This window comes from Pseudorasbora parva, chromosome 7, assembly GCF_024679245.1.
Source record: "Pseudorasbora parva isolate DD20220531a chromosome 7, ASM2467924v1, whole genome shotgun sequence".
In the NCBI taxonomy this organism is placed as follows: Eukaryota; Metazoa; Chordata; class Actinopteri; order Cypriniformes; family Gobionidae; genus Pseudorasbora; species Pseudorasbora parva.
Window position 1 is genome coordinate 25,531,601 of NC_090178.1, and position 19,550 is coordinate 25,551,150.

Sequence of the window (19,550 nt, forward strand, 5' to 3'; positions counted from 1 at the left end):
AACAATTTAATCTAATAGTTTTGGAATGTTAACCTGATTCAACTAAATGGCATTGAATTAACCTTATGTAAAAAACTTAAGTTTACTGAAAGAAACAATGTTAATTAAATTCAACATAAACCAGTTACATGGAACCTGTTGACACAAAAAAACAGGTAAATCTAACATATTTATTTTGAATTTAGCAACCATACCTTAAAATCGAATTTGACACACAAAAGTAAAAAAAAAAAAAAAACACATCACATCAGATGTTTTTCCCCAACAGTTAACTAAACGTTCCCATAAGACATCTCAGATAATGTTTGTGTGAATACATGGCAATGATAGATATTTTGAAATACTATAATATTGGGATTACTGTCTGATATGTCTTAGTGTGCACGTATCACATCTGTCAGTAGCGCGAGAACGTTTTCATGTTCAAAGGAAAAGTACTCCTAATGATACTTTAAGGAAGATATGTTTAATTGATATTTGGAGCATTGGGATCTCTAGATGACAGCTTAATGAACTAAAAGCGACCAAAATCTAAATTGTCCACTTGTTTAGCCTTTAGCTCAAAATTATCCTGTGTTAAACTCCTTTTTCCAGCACGCGCTACATATATTTGCTTAGTTATCCCCAAATTTCTTTTTATTTTGTTGTAGATCATGAAACCGTTACGCTGCCTTAGAAGTCTGTCATCATTTTGGGAGGTGTCTTCATCTGTAAGCACTGCCTGTAAAGTCATTGCCTGAGAAGCTAGAACAAGTCACCTGCCTAAGCTTTTAGACGCAGCCCAAATGTAGTGTTTGAAAGTTTGATTTATTCAAATGAATCAGTTATTGGACCGGTCTCACACAAAGAGGTGGAAACTCTGGCTGCATCCGAAATCGCATACTTCCCTAGTATATAGTAGGTGAAAAGCAGTATGTGACAAAAGAAGTATGTCTAAATTCACAGTACTCATAAAAGAGTATAGGCAAAAAGTATGCAGATGACAAACTTCTTCTGGCGAGATTCTAAAGTGTGCATATGATGGGCAATTTACTATCCCATGAGGCCATGAGGATTTGTGAAGTACCCTGGTAGGTTACATGATAATGATAACATGACTAATGTAGTACATCCAGATTACATTCATACTACAATCATTCATACCATTTAGAAAATACTTTTTAGCGGTCATTGCTTATTCACTTGTTAAAAATAAGTACTCAAGAGTAGGCGATTACATCCTAATGAATAGGTACATCAAAAATTGCCCTTCTGAACTTAAACCAGCTTATAGATGCTTTACTGCCACCTACTGGACTGGAGTGTGGCTCAGACGATTTGGCATTAATAAAATAAACCACAACCTTTTATATTTCACTCCATCAGGCCTGTTTCGTTCAAAATGAAATTATTTGCATTTATTTTCTTCAGAGCTTCTCAAAAGAATCATAAACTGCCCTCTCTCTTCACTTTATTTCTAACGTAAGAGCAGGTGCTTTAAAGCCACTGGTGTGTAGCACAAATAGTTTTACAGTTTGTTGCATTTTGTTACTACAGCAGCAAATGAATCAGAATTCTCTTAGAAAATAGCTTACTTCCGCATTACAACATAATAAGGTGAATATGTAGCACTTGAAAGACGGATTTATTCAGGTGACTCCGTTTGTCCTAATCATCCCTCTCTCTGTTTAGTGCTGGAAAGTCTATATGTCCTGATGAATGTCTTTTTCTTTGTATCTGGCACTGAATAGAGATGGGATAAAGAAGAAGGGAGAAGAATAAAATGAGAGATATCAAGACAGACAACCACTTAAGCAGAGACTAAACTATTTAACCGTTTCACCCAGCTTTGCTCTACCTGTCAGGCCTGGCTGACTCTGATTGAGTGTGTGTGTCTGTGCATTGTGCTTTACAGTACCAGACACACAGCAGATTAAGTAATAGCATAAAATAAAGCATTCTGCACAAATATTATAAAACAAAAGAAAACAGTGGAACTATAGTTGGACTATGGATACCTATGGACCTTTTTAGTTTTGGTTTCATTCTTTAACATTGTTGCTTCTCTCAACTCGGTCCTCTCTTTCACCAATCCATCCATTCTCCAAGGTCTTCCACTCTCTGATCTGCTACTCCTCATTCTCTCTCTCTCTCTCTCTCTCTCTCTCTCTCTCTCTCTCTCTCTCTCTCTCTCTCTCTCTCTCTCTCTCTCTCTCTCTCTCTCTCTCTCTCTCTCTCTCTCTCTCTCTCTCTTTCTCTCTCTCTCTCTCTCTCTCTCTCTCTCTCTCTTTAGGATCTTTAGGTTGATTTATTGCCTCTTGTTGGAAAGGTTGGCGTTTTAATAACTCAAGTCCTCCACACCAGAACGAAAAAAAAAAAAAAAAAAAAAAAAAAACTTCTGTAAGCACAAAATAAACACGTGAAAAAACTGGCTCTGTTTCCGCTTTTCTCTGTTTTATCTCTGTTTCTCTTTATATGCATTTTTGATGTGAGGATAATTATGGAAACATGCCTTTCTATTTTAAACTTTTAAAAACTTTTTTCTGTTACACATTCTTGTTAAACAATAAAAGATAATTGATTAATGTATTTAAGGTGTTGACTGTAACCAAACAGTTGTTTATATTTCTCAAGAAAGGTAATTTAATGCTGCTTAAATTATTATATTAATAATTATCTTTATCGTATTTTAAGGGTAGTGATAACAGGGTTGTTGGATCATTTTTTTGTCAACTAAAACTATTATTATTTCCACATATGTAGCTACAAGAGGTTCACAAATAGCACACACATTGTAGAAAAACCTGTATATTTTCTCTTTTCATAACTGTAAAAAAATCATTACAGTATATCATTACATCAACCTGACTAAATTATATATTAAAATAACATTTTGTTATTTAGATAACAATTAGATAATGCCAATTTAGGTCAACCAATTAAGTAATGCTAAATTTGGTCAGTCTTTGGTGTAAAAGGTTGCATTAGCAATTAAATAAATACACTTAAGCAAAACATGGTCAGGTCAAAGTGTCTTAATAATTGTGGTGCCAATTTTTTTAATACATTTTACTGGTAGTCCACAGTATGAAGAATGTTTGGGTATAACACGTCACAGTCAGAGGTGTAAGGAGTTCTTGGAAACCATACTTGAGTAAAAGTACAGATTTCTTTCAGCGAAAAGGACTCTATTACAAGTTACAAGTATTTTACTCATACTGAATATAGGCTTCAAACTGAAATCATTATATAAATCAAACTGATATATAATGTGTAACTGTGTAATTGCATTACTCAACATTGGAGTAAAAAAAAAGTACATTTTCTTGTTCCAAAATGTAGTCAAGTAGAGAATAAAAGTTGCTAATATCTCTGATACTTAGTACAACTACAAAGTATAGCAATATAGTTAAGCACAGTAACTATCTACATTTACTCAAATACTTAACACACATTTTGCTTAATACTCACTTGAAACTGTCCCCATGCATCCACTAAGGTTATATATGGTGTTTTGACTAAGTCATTTCAGAGCTTTTTAAGTTTTTTAAGCCAAAATACCAAACATGTGGTTTCAGCAGTGTACCTGCAACACTGATAAAAATAAATCATTGAGGCTGTAAGTGTAAAATAATTTTGTATAATTTACCACACTTATTATCCTGAGTAATCTAGACAAGTCTTTGTAGACATGCATTTCCAACACACAATTTAAGTTACATTTAGTTAAAATATTTACTGCTGGATTTGGCTGATGCAATGAACCCTTTTCCCACGGTGACGATATAATTTTCTATATTGCCATTTTTCTCTTATTTCACATTTTAGGGTAATTGTATAACAGTGTTTTCATCAGGCGTGACTGTTGTTGCTTCGAAGATATTTCAATGTTATATATTCAAATTAACATTTTGTCACAAATTAATTTTATTGTGTACCATCTACTTACTGGGGTAAGGAGTTTTAGGTCTCAAAATGCATTGCATAAGGTTTAAGTGGAAGAGAAAATGTTGAATTTATTTATCTTCATGTGTTTTTAAGCAAGATAAATGAAGTAGAAAGCTTGTTCTATTAAGTTGGTATTTAGAAACGTTTTTGTCATGTAGGAGGTTTGAGGGTAACCGTGGTGGTGATGAGCCTGAGGTTAGGCTGACGACAGGTAGACACAGTGGATTATATGACTTGCTTAGCTCAATGAACAATCATCTCCACTGCATACTGCATATTATATATAGTGAAATAGAACTAATGCATGTCATATAAGTGTATTCACTTGAGTTATGTTTACATCCAATTTTATTGCCGCTTAGTTGAATTATGTTTCTGCCGCACAAAGTAACTGAGTTGTCTTTACAAAAAAAATTTAGTTGAAATTACTTAAAGGAAGAGTATGTTAGATTGTGGCCAAAACTGGTACTGCAATCCCTATCCCCTCTCCCCCTCCCCCCTGACGCGAGGTTGCCAGATCGGCGGCAGGATCAGCAGGAACGTTTGTAGCTACAACTTTTAAATGACAATATCCTGGCCGGACTACTGTTGTCAGTGATACAAATATTTGAAATTAACATGATTTATGTCTAGTGACATATCAGGGCCATTTTATGATTTTTTGAAATACATTTCTTACATACAGTTCCTTTAAGGGTGCATGTTGAAGACATGTCAAGTCTATTGGGTCAAACACAAATTAGATGAGTTCAAAATACTTAGAAGTCTGATGCAAATAGTTGCCTCAGTTTTTTTTTTTTTTTTTTTTTTTGAGTAAAACCAAGGCAATATTTTTTTTTACAGTAAAACGTGTGGGTGCATGTGATCTTGCATGTTTGTATTTAATTATTCCTCTAAATCCTCAATCGCTAATAAACAGCATGAAAGCCTATGAAAGGAAAACCATCCTCATAAAGGGCTAATGGATAAAAAGAGGAAATAATGAAAGGACAGAGTGGGAGAAAAGCGAGAGTGATTTCCAACACTAAAGGAAGACTTTATATAGAGGCCGATTATTCACACTGATCATTAGAGAGAGATATCACTTTCACTCATTTACTGAAAAGAGCGAGAGAGTGGGGGAGAGGAGAAAAGGGTAATCATTAGAATGATATCACTTTCCCTCTGTCTCTAATGAGCGACGGAGCGAAAGAGAGAGAGATTGAGAAAGCAGACAGACAAATAGAATGAAAAACAGCCGGGGTGAATGGATGGATGAACAAATGGACAGACAGACAGAGTTCATACTCAAACTCCTGCCTTCGTTTTAATCTGTTTAAGTTGATGGATGAAGGCTATATATTATCTACATCATGACATATAAACAAATAAGTTGAGTCGTATTATTATGTTTCATCCCATTATACCAATCAACCGCCTTTATGACAGCATAATAATATTCTCTCTGCCCACATACCTCTGTGTCAACCAAAATGCAAATGGTTTTTGCAGACACACAAGCAAATACAGACACAATCAAACGCAGTGATTATGCATATAAGCCTAAATCAATCCGACTGCCTCGCATATTTACATATGCGTGAGCAATTAACAAAGCTTGAGGAGACAGACTTAATTACAATACATAAATTGGGATTAACAGAAACACAGTGTATTAGAGTTTTAATTAAACATATTTATTATTTATTTCACAAACACAGGAACAGGAATGAGCAGAGGAGACCGGGTTGAAGGGAACGAAATGAAGGAGGAAGAAATCTGCACCATCATCTCGAGCCTATCCCGTCCTCTAACTCTGCATGCGCCTTTGGGGAACAATTAACTTTTACTTCCCATCAGCACGAGCCGCCCATGCTCCCTAAACCCACTTTAATACATACAGCCACACCTACAAAAGATTTCTATCGCACTTTAACCATCCAAAATTATGTCTTCTATAAACATGTGCCTTATTCAAATCTCAAAAGACCCCAAATTCTAGTCATTATGCAGTCTAATATACGTCCACCCTTAAAACCCTGGCCCTGATAAACCCCTCCGCGGACCACTCATTTTCAGGGAAGACGGAGCAAGATGAAAGAAGAGTCTGAATTAATTGCCTGAACACAACCCTGGACTATGTGCTGACAATGCTTCCCAGCACTGCATGAACAGGATAGGGCTGAGAAAGACATTGAGTAGTTACTCTGTAGGAATCAGAGACTCCTGGATAATAAACACTATGCCAGGCCACCACATAGAGTCTGGATGCCAACAACTGGTTCTCAACTAGTGGGTGGATCTGTTCTGGGAAATAAGGGCGAACGAGAAAACAATGCTAAATGCAAGTATATAATCATATAGGATTGCAAAGTAAACAGACTTGTCAACATTTGGTAAATGCACTCCTATTTGTTGTTGGTGTCAAAGGCGGTGTATCTAACCAAATCACTTTGTTTGTGTGTGTTAACTGTGCCATTAGTAAACTGTTTTCTAGGTACACTCTATAGGGTTCTTTACTCAACTCCAAAGAATCTTTTATGCTAAAAAGGTTCTATAACGACAAGAAAGAACCCTTTTTATCACAAAAGTTCTTTAGGCTATTTTTCATTCATATAGTACATTATTCTGCAACATTTTGTAGTTTACTTAAATTATTGTTTATTACACTGTTCACATCACATTTTAATCATGCTGTTTTTTTTGGAGAAGAAAAACTGAAATGGCACTCTTCATGTGAATAACTGCACAAAATAAGATAAATATATAGACTTCTAGCCCCCATATCTTGAATTTTGTGATCATTCACATGCATTCATAAATGCATTTGAATACACTGAACAATGCAGTGAAATATTTGTCAATAATATGAAATATTTAATCCTGGAAAGGACAAAACAAATGATAATAATGAATGAATCCCTAAAAGTTTCCATACAGAACATTTTTCCTGGGTACAAAGAACCCTAAAGGGTTCTTTTGATTGAACCCTTAAAAAAGGTTCTATATAGAACCTTTTAGTTTTGGTTGCCTTAAAATTTTGGTTGCCTTAAAATTTTGAGTTTATTGAAATTAAAATTGAGTCGAGGAAATTAGTTTAATAAATAGAAACTCGAAATGTTTTTGTATCTGAACCACATAAAAAATGTGATAAATCATGAAAATAGCCCAATTTGATATGTTTCACTGCGTCATCACAAATAACACACACATAATTACCCAATATGCTTACAAAATCTTTTAATAATCTTTTAATAAAGGTTGTCGAATCTCAAAAAATGTTCATTGTATTAACTCAAAATGTTAATTTCAATGAACTAAAAATTTTAAGGAAACTAGGTAACTTTTTTTCTAAATATTTTTTTTTTCTTCTAAGAGTGTAACATGCTAGACTGACATTACCCACTGCCATGCCTTCTAACGGTCTTGTAATTACGAGATTTCAACTTGTAAAAAGGGTGTTCTCGTAGAGTTCATAATCACAGCTTGTAAGATTTCCTGAGAGCTCCTACTTGTACCACCTGACTGCTGCCATTATAACATTGATAACGTTGCCATAAAAGCACTTAATTACCAGTCCGACGACTTCAACAGCTCAGTAAGGTCGGCGGGTCTGTGTGACAAAACCAGACCAAACGGCAATCAAAAATAGCCCAGAACAAGCCCAATGACCGTATCCAATCCAAATATCAAAACTCAACATATGCCACTCCCATACCCGATGCATGTTTTCCGGTCCTGTTATTCTTAATCTTAATATACACTTTTAGCTTGAAAATCCCTAGAAGTAATCATAAACAGTCTGCACGCAAAGGCCACTCCGTCACAAAACTCATAATCTAGCACAGATTTATCACTGGTAGAATGTATCCCACAGGAAAACCGCAAACTTGGCAACACTTGTCATGTGTCGTCATCTCGGAATTACGATAATTACGCCATGGCGGAATGCAGCATATGGCGCTGTTTCATGGGTCGAGAGCCTGCGTTGGTTTACATTCATCAGCCTAGCATTTATTAAATCACATGTGCAGTACACACTCTTTATGTTTAAAGGCAGAGGAGCGGAGAAAGCATTGAAGCGTGATGCAGCGGTCAAATGAAAAACGATTTAAAAGCAGCGTAGCAGAACGTAAAAATGCAACACAATGCAGCAGAAAAGAACTCAGCTCTCGAGAATTCTAAGAATTTAAAGGGTTCATTAATCCCAAAATAAAACAATTCTGTCATTAATTACCCACCCTCACGTCATTCCAAATCCGTAAGACATACCTTTTTCATCTTCAGAACATAAATGAAGATTTTTTTAGTGAAATGTGAGTAAGCCCCTTTGACGCTTCAAAAAGTTCATAAAGAGATCGTAAAACGCATCCATGAAGAGACATCATTTTATATGATGAGCAGATTGAATTTAGGCTTTTATTCATATTTAAACATTCATCAACTCACATCAGTTGGAGTAAATGGAAGCTCAATCATGTTCGCTTGACGTGTGAGAACCAATGAGGTATAAGCTCTCACATTGTATTTAAAAGATCGTCATTTGAGTTCTGAAGATGAACGATATAGTATTACTTGTTTGTAATGACATGAGGGTGAGTAAATAATACAATTATTTTAAATTTTGTGTGAATTATAAAAATTTTCCCCTACTTGACAAAATGTTTTTAAATCAAGGGTTTCATGCACAAGATGTATACATTTAAGACTTATAAGACTTCACGTGTTTTTATTAAAAAAAAACACTAAAAAGCTGCACTTAGAACACAATCATCGTTCTTTGTGAACCAGCCCTCAGGTATCCAAATTGCCCTTATGCTCTATATAGCTCATGACTTGTAGTGCTTATAATGTTGCATATTGTGTTTGGCCTTTTGTATGATAAACACTTTTGCTGCTGTTTTGGGTACCGCTAACCATTTGTTGTCCAATGTTACCAGTTAAGGAACCGTTGCTTTATATGATGTGATCACCAAAGCAGTCATACTCGTGTGAATCCCAAACATTCTCTCTCAGGTTGTGTACTGTATTCTCAAGCTGCCATGATGGTGTACATTTATTGTGTAAGCGCTGTCATATTTGAACAGCTTTGGCAGAAGTCAATCCCTGGCTGAAAAGTAAATGCCCAAAGAAGGAGCGAGAGAGAGAGAGAGAGAGAGAGAGAGAGATGGGATAGAATAGGAGTAGATCACCAAGGCAGCAAAGTGGAGCGATGAGAAGGAATTTAACAAGGGGAAAAAGACAAGAAACATCCTCTGAATACACTGGGTACCACTAGGAGGTTGCCAATAACAAGTGTGTGGGAAAGGCAAGTGTGTGTAACCAGGAAACACAAACAGAGAAAAGAAGAGTTGAGCAAGGACAAGATAAGATGTGCAAGTAACATGATAATGAGTTCGATTCCCAGGGAAAACGCGCATGCTGATAACATTGATTGCCAGGAATACAACGCAACTTTTGAGTCAAGATTTTTAGGTTAAAATGTATCGATACGGTCTAAAACCCCATGGTTATATTATACACTCTAAAAAATGCTGGGTTAAAAACAATCCAAGTTGGGTTGAAAATGGACAAACCCAGAAATTGGGTTGTTTGAACCCATTGAATGGACCCATTCAAACAACCCAATTTCTGGGTTTGTCCATTTTCAACCCAACTCGGGTTGTTTTTAACCCAGCATTTTTTAGAGTGTAGACTTTTTAGACTTATATTTAAATAAAGTGTTTTGATTTAGTAAAAATAGTATTTGATTTAGTAAAAAAACAAAAAAAACAATTCCATTTAAAATAAACATTTAAGATTCTATTTCCAGGTCCTCAATCAAATAAACCAATTCGCCACATCAAAAGGTGTATATGTTTTTTTATTCTACTACATTGTAAAAAAGAAAAAGAAAAAAAAATAGAAAACTTAAAAGTTTAAGGCAACCAGCTGCAGAACATTTTTAAGTGCATTTAATCCATTTGTTTGAGTTATCTCAACTTTTTTCGTGTTAAATATTTTAATAAACTTTAAAAGCTGAATTTGTCATAGGCTAAAAAACATAAGTTGGATTTTTTTATAGTGTAATATTAATAAATAAAACATTTTGCATTAAATCATTTTCCACATTTTTTCATTAATTTAAAATATTCCTGTGAAGTAATACATGCTTTTTTTCATACTGAGGAATATTTCGTTTCAAATCATTTTAGATTAAATAGCATGTCACGCAGGACACCACTATCACTGTTTGAAGATTCATGTCAACTAACTGCAAACATTTAATATGAACAGTGGGTTTGTACCAATTCTGAAATTGCACAACATCAGAATAACATATGAAGACAAATAATTTACACCTTTATTAAAAAGAGGTTCATCACTGACAGCTGTTCTATATCATATGCAGTCATATTTTCATATAATTCACATTCTTGTGTGCAAGTGTGTGTTATGTGTGCAGTCGAGCTTAGAGGCAGCAGGCAAGAGACTATATGGAAGAAATAAGAGGACATGCGGATGAAGGCATCAGTCAGTACATAAGGAGACACACTGAGTTTGAGGGAGCGGCAGAAAATTGAAGGGAAAAAATGGAGCGGGTGAGGGCAGGGAGGGGGGGGGAGAGAAAAAGGCAAAAAGAACATTTTGTAAACAGGTCTCTATAGTAACCAGTGCATAATTTGCTTGGTGGGAGCGAAAGAGGAAAAGAGAAACGTTTACCGACTCGGCTTGAGCTCACCACTGTAATTACCCCTCAGAGAGAAAGAGAGAGAGAGAGAGAGCTTGAGAAAGAGAAACTGTGTGAAAAACATAAAGGCTACAGCTCAACCTGAATGCCTGCGAGTGACGTGTCTTCCTGCTCATATGTGTGTCTGTGCATTTTGTTTTGGCAGGGCATGTTTTTGGCTTGCTTTTCACCTCGTTTTGGCGCTTTCCCTTTCATTTGCATGAACAAAAAAAGCTCATGCGTTCTCACCTACACACATAAACACCGACATGATGCACAAAGACAACACAAACCTGAATGGATGCATTCAGTCCCAACGTCTTTAGCTGTTAAGAGCCGACAATAGGCACCATGTTAGAGCAAAACTAAAGCCGAGCATAAAACGCATCATCCAGGATCTCAAATGTCCTTGCTATCACACTTTCTTCATTGAATTTATAATGCAGCGGGGCAGTTCAGAGAGTGAAAAGCGAAAGGGAACCGGCCTTCTCTCTCGCTCGCTCCCTTCGAGTTTGCATGTGGGCAGCCTAATTAATTGAGCAGTGCCTCTGCGAGTCTGTGTGTGTGTTACACGCCGGTTGAGAGGAAAGTTAATTATAGAGGGGAGAGTGGTGTGTACAGCCTGGTTGATTACAGTACGGAGGATTGGGAAAATGTGTGTTTGTGTATGTGTGTGAGACTGTCAGTCTGCGCCTGTACAGATAACAGGATTAACTCTCCCCTGACAGCTGGAGTACAACAGGGACGGAGAGAGAGAAACAAGAGAGAAATGAGGGAGGCAAGGAGGACATAAGTGACACTGATAGGGTTGAGGGATTTATGGAGAGAGAAAGACCCACTGCTGTCGTCTCGAAGAACACTTACTAGCCCTATATAAAAAGAGCCGCTCATAAAACTTCTAAAAAGGGAAAAGTTTGCATGGATTTTTGAGTCAAAATCTTCTACTTCATTCAATCTTCGAGTTAAAAAAATCTGCCATAATTATACCAATAAACTCTGGGACAAAGTCAAAACTGTCAGCTTAGAGCTTTATGAAAATGTTATGAATTTTTTTTTTGTGATTAGTACGATTTTTTTTAAACAAACTAATGCTTTTATTCTGCAAGAATACATTAAATGAATCAAGAGAGACAGCACAAATGTTTTCAACATTGATAACAATAAAAAATATTTCTAGAGCTCTAAATCATCATATTAGTGATTTTTGAAGGATCACGTTACACTGAAGACTGGAGTAATGATGCTGGAAATTCACAGGAATAAATTGCATTTTAAAATATATTCAAAAATGAAACATTTTAATAATATTTCACAATATTGCTGCTTTGCAGCCTTAGTGAGCACTTCTTTCAAAAAAACATTAAGCAAATCTTACCGACCCCAATCTTTTGAACAGTAGTGTATACATAGGCCTAGTTTAAAAATGTACAATATTAAGTATGCACTTAATTTTGCATTGTCTATGAGAATAGTGGATGTTATGGAGAACTAAGCGCTGAACGTTTAAAGGTTTTTAACCTTTAAAAGACCAATGACCAAATAATTTTCAAGTAAAACCTCATAATAACATTAGGAACATTAAAGGGACAGTTCGTTCAAAAAATTAAATTTCTATCATTTCTATCATTTCTCCTCATGTGACAGAATTCACATCATAACATTATGAACATTAAAGCGACATTCAAAAATGAAAATTCTATGGGCTAATTGACTCATCCCCATGTAACAGAATTTTGTTTTAACTATCCCTTTTAACTACTATCACTACAACATGCAATGCTTAACATGTCATGTTAAATGTTAGAAATTATTTAGAAATGTAGTATATGTTTCAAGGTGATCATTTAGTTTAATTTTTTCCCTGACTATAGTAAGCCTACACACAAAAGATTTATATCATTCTTCTGTCATTCGTGCATGTGTGTTTACATTATGTGCAGAAAAAAGGAAAGGAAGGTCTGACTTACTTGCACAGATCTTTCATGTCTCGTAAGACTTTCTTCTCTAGGTGAAGTTATTTATATGTGCTCTGATATGTTGATCACAGGAAACCATGGGTATACCCCAAACCGGGAGATTCAACCAAGCCGGAGCTGAAGCTAAAGGAAAAAACAAAAAAATAAAATGATGTTCCTCCTCAAGTAACTTGCCATTTTATATGTTCAAAGTCAATGGAGAGCCCAGAGCAGTGTACCTTAAAAATATATATATTCTCCATAGTACCAGAGATCCCATGTTGAACCCTAGTTTTAAATGATTGACATCACATAAATGCGAATCACATGAACAGACCAAAATCTTGAAGGACACCTTTTTAAACACAACAAACAGACAGCGATTAGTATGCAAAATACAAAGATAACAATTAAAGCATCAATCATTGTAATAGAGAAACAAACACATCCTGGCGTTACAACAGCAATGCAAATAAGGCTAGAACATACTGAACTATGTAAATAAAAATACTTTCAGCTACACAAGTTGTGCGTTTATTGAGTTATAAATGTTTCTTTTGTGTGTTGCATTTTCAGCATTGCCTCAAGGGGTGCTATAGCAAATTTGTGTGTCATGGTCTACTTGTGGCCGTTTTTTTCACTTTCAGGTCAACTACTGTGTCATAGCGGAGCAACAGTTTATTAACAATACAATTAGAAATCCAGTGGGTCTCATAATTACTAATAATTGAGTGGATTATTTCCAGCACAAAAATGCCAACACAGTTCACAATATTTGCATACGGGCATGAATTTGTTCTTAACCTCGTTCAGATGTTAATGATTTTAGATTATTCTAAAAGAGCGGCCGGGTGCCCAAGGTTTATAATTTGCATAAAACATGCCCAAACCATCTCTATATACGAGCTTTCCACACAACCTTTCCTTTACAGGCTTTTGTCACTCTCAGCCGGGGCTGTCTGTCACTAGAGGGGAGAATGGTGACGACGATTCTCAGGGGGATTTCAATCCCTCTCCCCCCGGAACGTGATTTCAACCCACAGCAAACCTGCACTGGGGCCCCAGATACCATAGCTGCGGCCCTGCTCTCAGCAGCAAACATATGCCACTCACTGAAGACGCGCTCTCACCTGAGAACATGCACAGAAAGATCCTTGAGCAATGCTACGTTTGCCATCCTCAAAACCGCTCCAAACACAATAAACACATTTTCTTAAATATATTTATCATCATATATATAAATAAGTTTACACTGGCTTAATATTGTAGCTATGAAGGTGGATTTATCTGATCATTATGATGAATCTGACTGATCTCATTTCAACATAAATGCGGTATAATTTTATATAATAAATGCATACTTATTATACAGTAAATAAAAATGCATAATTATTATGCATAAATGCATCATAATCCATTAGGCTACACAAAAACATCTGCAAAGTTTTAATTGGAAGGTTTTTACATGGTTAGCAAATAATAACCTTTATGTTATTATGTACATACAGTATGTCCCCTGAATACATTATTTTTAGGTTACTTAAAAATAAGTGCCCTGCAACATTTTAGGAACGATGCGATGTGGTTGCAAAAAAGGCTAAAAAAAAAAACCATCAGAAAATTCTCATTATGCAAGTTATTACGTCTGAACCACACGTCAGAAATTTCTCTTGAATATGTCCTTTTTGGAATACTTTGCGACCACTGAAAAAAGCATGTTCTATATAGAGAATGTGAAGCTAACCTCAGGCCGAGAGTTCTTGTTTAGGCACCATGTTATGAGGATTGTGCTGCCTTTCTGCTAGTGAGTTTAATGCAGTGTTTTGATTTTCTGTAGCGATTGTCAAAAATGTCACCATTGTAGGTCATTCAGGCTGCATCGAAAATTTCCATAGTACCTCAAATCATCATACAGGAAGAAAACTGGACAAATATAATAGGTTTTGTTCGTCTTTTCTACATGTTGAAACAAGCAAATCGTTGAAAAATGCAACCAATTAAACCCACTGCCTATCACTCATTAAAATAAATCACGTTGCTGAGTGTTTCTGAAAGTGATTTGTTTGGTTTAACAATTAACAACATTTGCGAGGATGACTGTATCACAGTTTGTCGGCTTGTGAATTAGCAGAACTTGCATGAAGCACTAGCAGAATTTTGGTTGTTTGTTGAAATAAACATAGCAGCAATAAAAACAGCAATGGTGTCTGTTTGCTGAATGGGACTGCATCCTTCGAAAGACTTGGACTACAAAGTTCACGCCTCTTAAGGCAGAGAAGGTCAGCCTGAGCGGTGATAAATGGGATGCTCTATGGACTATGGAGAACTGTTCTTGTCGCAACTGTGTCAGCTGCCATTGATAAGTGACTATATTGTTCGTACTGGACTTTTAAAATTATATATATAAAAAAAATAAAAATAAACAAGGTTTACACCCGTCTTAATATATTTACCATGGTCAATTTCTAAACATAAAGAATATATAAATCTAATACAAAAATAAATACAAACAATATAAAAATCCTATCTTGGTAAGATATATGGTAACATTTTAACCACTTTATTTTTTATTTTTACATAGCCTACGTTAGATTATTTGAGAAAGTAAAGTAAGTAAGTTATGGGGGTATTATTGTAGCTTTATTCCAAACAAATATATTGTTATCCACAAATACGTGCTACGATTGGTCAGCACGATATGGCCGTGATCTGATTGGCTGAAGTAGACGGTGGGTGGAGTCTACGTATTTGTGGATTTGTTTGAGTCTAGACTATAGACTGTAAAAAAATTTAGACAAAATGTTTCAAGATCCACGTGGTGTTCTGCGATTCACAAATGTGTAGAAGAGATCCACAAATGCAGAAGAAGCCATCAACAAATGCACAGGAAGCGATTCACAAATGAATGCAACTTATGCAAGGCAGAGTTGTGTGTTTTTGATATACACTGTAAAAAGTGAACAGTTGGATCAACTTAAAAAAATTACTTCAATTGGTAACACCTAAACATGTTAAGTTCTCTCAACTTAAATAATTAAGTTTTGTCAACTTACTTTCAATGGGTCAATCACACTTATATTAATTGAGTTCATTGAGTTAATTGAGAAAATTGAGTTCATTCAACGTAATTTCATTTCATTCCTACTTAAATGTATTAGTTTTTCCCACAGTTGGATCAACTTAAAAAAATTACTTCAATTGGTAACACCTAAACATGTTAAGTTCTCTCAACTTAAATTATTCCATTTTATCAATCACACTTATATTAATTGAGTTCATTCAACCCTATCATTTACATTAGTCTAACTGAATTTCATTCCATTCCAACTTAAATGTTTTAGTTTTTCCTACAGTTGGATAAACTTTAAAAAATTACTCCAAATGGTAACACCTAAACACGTTAAGTTCTCTCAACTTAAATTATCCCATTTTATCAATCACACTTATATTAATTGAGTTCATTCAACCCTATTATTTACATTAGTCTAACTGAATTTCATTCCATTCCAACTTAAATGTTTTAGTTTTTGGATCAGTTGGATCAACTTAAAAAAAATACTTCAATTGGTAACCCTTAAAAAAAGTACGTTTTCTCAACTTAAATAACTACATTCTATCAACTTAATTTCAATCACACAAGACTCAAATAGCTTTAGAAATATTTATTAACAATTCATTTTATTAAATTTAATTTCCCTTTTTTACAAACTTTGAGAAATCATTACAAACTGTTCATATTTGTTGTGCAAATTAAACTTCCTGACACACTTAACATCCATTTCATTAACAGTCTTTTTGAAAAGTTGTCATTGCCTTTCAGGATTATGCTAAAAACTGAGCCACTAATCTATCTTTAAAAATAAATATAAACAGTGGTTATGCGAATAAATTAGCCACATAAATAAAAAGGGATACTTCACAAAAGGGAAAGTTCACCAACAAATGGTTCAAGTTGTTCCAAACCTGTATTTGTTTCTTCCTTCTGCTGAACACATAGGATGATGTGTTGAAGAATGTTGGTAACCAGACAGCTGACGGTACCCATTGACCTCCATAGCAGGAAAAAAAAATACTCTGGAAGTCAATGGGTACCGTCAACTGTCTGGTTACCAACATTCTTAAACACATCTTTTGTGTTTAGCAGAAGAAAGAAACTCATACATGTTTGGAACAACATGAACCATTTTTGGATGAACTATATCCCTTTAATATATTCTATGGAACCATTTCTACCGAGTGTATTGTGATAAGTGCTTTAGAATAGCTTACAGGCAATGCTATAAACCATGTTAAAAAATCTAATTAAAAAATAAACAGATCATGGAAAATGTTTAACAGCAATGGGTGATTACCCTTTCACCAATCAACTACAGATTCAAACATACAACTAGATACTAGACAAATATATGAAACAAATGGATAATCTTACAAACATAAGAAAACAAATTAAACTAAACTAGAGACATTCTTTCAAACACAGACTAGACATAAGCACATTCAAACATTACTTCAAGTTCACTGTAGTCTACTGAAAAAACTGCTTGACATCTTGTGCTAATGAAGCTGTAAGAGCACTTTCTGGAATGCCGTGAATGTAAGCTCACCCAGCTCACCCTCGCAATCATCTCGTAGGTTATCCTAAAGTAGTGCACATAAAAATAAATTTAAAAAACATTAAAAAAAAAAAAACATTTTGCTACCACAAATGTAAAATTTTCTGAAAAATAAATCAAAATAGAATGTGGCCTTTCAACTCACAAGGTATTCCTTGATAAGGTCTTGATTTCCCCCAGGAAAAGGATGAGCCGGCGTTCTGACATGGAATCCGGAAGCTCTGTGCTGAGTTTACTACATGAACAGCATAGGAGACTGCAAAGAAGAAAAGAAACTGTTGAATAAAGTCATTATTTTATTAAAATAAACGTTTAGTTCACTTCAGAATTCAATTTCCTGATAATTTAGTCACCCCAAGATGTTCATGTCTTTTCTTTTTTTTTTGTCGAAAAGAAATTAAGGTTTTTGAGGAAAACATTCCAGGATTTTTCTCGATATAGTGGACTTCAATGGTTACCAATGGGTTAAAGGTCAAAATTGCAGTTTCAGTGCAGCTTCAAAGAGCTCTACACGATCCTTGACGGGGAATAAAGGTCTAATTGAGCCAAACCATCGGTATACGTTTTAACCACAAATGCTTGTTTTGCACTAGCTCTTTGTCTTCTCACATTATGTTATAGCACTGTAAAGGTCATGCGTGACATAGGTGGAAGTACCGATCCAGTGTTTGCGAAACGGTAGTGCAAAGACTAAGTCAAATCCCCTGTCACCTAAAAAAAGAGGGTAAAACATCGCAAATTTCTTTAAAAGACAGATTGTTTCGTTAGATAAGACCCTTATTCCTTGTCTGGGAGCCATTTGAAGCTGCACTGACACTGCAGTTTGGATCGTCAACCTGTTGATCCCAGTGAAGTCCACTATATGGAGAAAAATTTGGCATGCTTTTAAAAAAAAAACTTTAATTTCCTTTCGGCTGAAGTTACAAAGACATAAAGATCTTGGACAACATGGGGGTGAGTAAATTATCAAGAAATTAATTCTAAAGTGTACTCTTTAAAAATGCATCTGAATCAGTCATTGCTGGCATTTATAATTTAGTCCGATAATAAAACATGCGTCAACAAATCATTTATTAGCTTTATACCCTAATACATTTAATCATTCTTGATTAAAGGGATAGTTTTGTTAAATTTACAGGCCATCCAAGACGCATAAAAGGTGACTTTTTTCTTCAGTATATCAGTAAAGATTTTTTTAGCTGAAACCGCATTCCTCTGTGATTCATATAAATGCAAGTCAATGGCTACCGTCACTTTGAGAGTAAAAACAAAATAAAAAAAACATGTGAAAAAAAAAAAAAAAAAACATGCAGACAAAAAAAAAAAAATACCCGGGGCTACTGACATCACATCGAGTCTTATAAAGTGAAACGATCAGTCTATGCAAGAAACTGAGCATTATTAACATGCAACATTGCCATGAACGTACTTAGGACTGTTTGCTGAGGCTGTTGATTACAGGTAATAATAGATTCAGTTTCCTCCATAGGCCGATCATTTTGCTTTATAAAACCTCAAAGAATCGCCAGGACCCACAGGTATTATTTTTGGTTTGCCTGTATGCATTTTTTTTTTAAATTCTTTTTGACTTGCATTATATCAACATGGACCACAGTTTCAGCTAAAAAAACAACAACAACATATTAACTGTTCTACTGAAAGAAAGAAAAAAGTCACCTACATATTTTGGATAGGCTGAGGGTGGGTAAATTAACAGCATTTTTTATTTTATGACTGAACTATCCCTTTTAAATTGTCCGTTTTGTTTGTGTGGTGATGACATTTCGAATTTCTATGCTATAAACAAGTATTTAGCAATTAAATGTTACTGAGACTAAAATAAGATTGTGCAGTTTATATTAATGTAACACACAGACGTACCAGTTATAAGATTTTAAAAATTGCAGCAGTCTTCTCACGGGTTGCTCCTCCTTTTGAATGGATTACTCTGATTAGTTGATTCATGTACACGTCCAACTGGGCCAGGAACGTGTCTTCCAGTGGAACAGCCATAAGCCTATAGAACTCTGAATTGATCTAAAATCAGAAAGAAAGAAAAAAAAAACAGTCAACAACAGTCAAACTGATTATATCAATTCATAAAAGGTATTTAGCCAGTAAAACCAGAACTTTAAATTATTTTTTCAATACCTTGTAATGTCTGAAAAGCACAGGCCACCTCGCCTTGAAATCCCTGACACTGGCCTCCTGCATCACTACCTCCTGCTATCTATGAGCAAACGAAAGAGACATTTTGTTCATGACAACCTTTTAATTTTTCCTTTTTTTTCAGCCTCTGTTAAAAGTTCAAGTCTGTGGCTGCTTAAGCTTTCAGCAAGTTAACAGACACCTCTACACACACCTGTC

The 19,550-nt window shown here is 35.1% G+C and overlaps 2 long non-coding RNA genes across 2 annotated transcripts in view; both read right to left on the reverse strand.

Moving 5' to 3' along the window:
• The window catches only part of LOC137083089 (uncharacterized), a 43,641-nt gene that overhangs the window by 9,440 nt on the left and 14,651 nt on the right, over positions 1–19,550 (reverse strand). The window contains exons 2-3 of the long non-coding RNA XR_010906451.1: positions 12,810–12,925; positions 12,583–12,714 (exon numbers count right to left, since the gene is read on the reverse strand). This is a non-coding gene — a long non-coding RNA (uncharacterized lncRNA). The remainder of the gene's footprint in view (positions 1–12,582; positions 12,715–12,809; positions 12,926–19,550) is intronic.
• On the reverse strand, positions 17,158–19,414 carry LOC137083750 (uncharacterized). Its single transcript, XR_010906592.1, has 4 exons — positions 19,335–19,414; positions 19,065–19,220; positions 17,329–17,439; positions 17,158–17,208 (listed from the first exon to the last, which is right to left on the reverse strand). It is a non-coding gene; the product is annotated as an uncharacterized lncRNA (long non-coding RNA).